Here is a 1,826-nt window from a genome sequence, read left to right as displayed (position 1 = left end):
GTGGTCAGTGGACTGCTTCCGCTGTCATCCAAAGTTTTTGAACTTGTCACTGGCTTATGATGAATGCGCTGCAGGTGACGTATAAGGGAGGCTGTTCCGAGGTGGTTAACGTCCTTACCCCTACTTATTACAGCTTGACAAAGGCAACAAACGGCTTGACACCTGTTGTCCGCATTTGTGTTAAAATAAATTCCACACCGAAGAGGTGATTTTTTTTGTAATTTGACCAGGCATGTCAATGGCCATATTCGTCCCACGGACAACAGGTGTCTCCCAGAGTGCCTGACTTAACCAAACCACCTCACCATCAGAATCCTCCTTGTCAATTTCCTCCTCAGCGCCAGCAACACCCATATCCTCATCCCGGTGTACTTCAACAGTGACATCTTCAATTTGACTATCAGGAACTGGACTGCGGGTGCTCCTTCCAGCACTTGCAGGGGGCGTGCAAATGGTGAAAGGCGCCACCTCTTCCCGTCCAGTGTTGGGAAGGTCAGGCATCGCACCCGACACAATTGGACTCTCCTTGGGGATTTGTGATTTAGAAGAACGCACAGTTCTTTGCTGTGCTTTTGCCAGCTTAAGTCTTTTCATTTTTCTTGCGAGAGGATGAGTGCTTCCATCCTCATGTGAAGCTGAACCACTAGCCATGAACATAGGCCAGGGCCTCAGCCGTTCCTTGCCACTTGTGTCGTAAATGGCATATTGGCAAGTTTACGCTTCTCCTCAGATGCTTTTAATTTTGATTTTTGGGTCATTTTACTGAACTTTTGTTTTTTGGATTTTACATGCTCTCTACTATGACATTGGACATCGGCCTTGGCAGACGATGTTGATGGCATTTCATCGTCTCGGCCATGACTAGTGGCAGCAGCTTCAGCACGAGTTGGAAGTGGATCTTGATCTTTCCCTATTTTACCTTCCACATTTTTGTTCTCCATTTTTTAATGTGTGGAATTATATGCCAGTATCAATAGCAATGGCCTACTACTATATATACTGCGCACAACTGAAATGCACCACAGGTATGGATGGATAGTATACTTGATGACACAGAGGTAGGTACAGCAGTGGCCTACTGTACCGTACTGCTATATATTATATACTGGTGGTCAGCAAACTGTGCAAAACTGAAATGCACCACAGGTATGGATGGATAGTATACTTGACGACACAGAGGTAGGTAGAGCAGTGGCCTACTGTACCGTACTGCTATATATTATATACTGGTGGTCAGCAAACTGTGCAAAACTTAAATGCACCACAGGTATGGATGGATAGTATACTTGACGACACAGAGGTAGGTAGAGCAGTGGCCTTCTGTACAGTACTCCTATATATTATATACTGGTGGTCAGCAAAATTATGCACTGTACTCCTACTATACACTATACAGCACAGATATGGAGAGTTTTTCAGGCAGAGAACGTATAATACTGGTGGTCACTGGTCAGCAAAACTTTGCACTGTACTCCTCCTATATAATACTGCTGGTCCCCAGTCCCCACAATAAAGCAGTGTGAGCACAGATATATGCAGCACACTGAGCACAGATATGGAGCGTTTTTCAGGCAGACAATGTATACTGGTGGTCACTGGTCAGCAAAACTCTGCACTGTACTCCTCCTATATAATACTGCTGGTCCCCAGTCCCCACAATAAAGCAGTGTGAGCACAGACATATGCAGCACACTGAGCACAGATATGGAGCGTTTTTCAGGCAGAGAACGTATAATACTGGTGGTCACTGGTCAGCAAAACTCTGCACTGTACTCCTCCTATATAATACTGCTGGTCCCCAGTCCCCACAATAAAGCAGTGTGAGC

Source organism: Pseudophryne corroboree, chromosome 5, assembly GCF_028390025.1.
Source record: "Pseudophryne corroboree isolate aPseCor3 chromosome 5, aPseCor3.hap2, whole genome shotgun sequence".
Lineage (NCBI taxonomy): Eukaryota > Metazoa > Chordata > Amphibia > Anura > Myobatrachidae > Pseudophryne > Pseudophryne corroboree.
Note: the sequence above shows the minus strand (reverse complement) of the source record.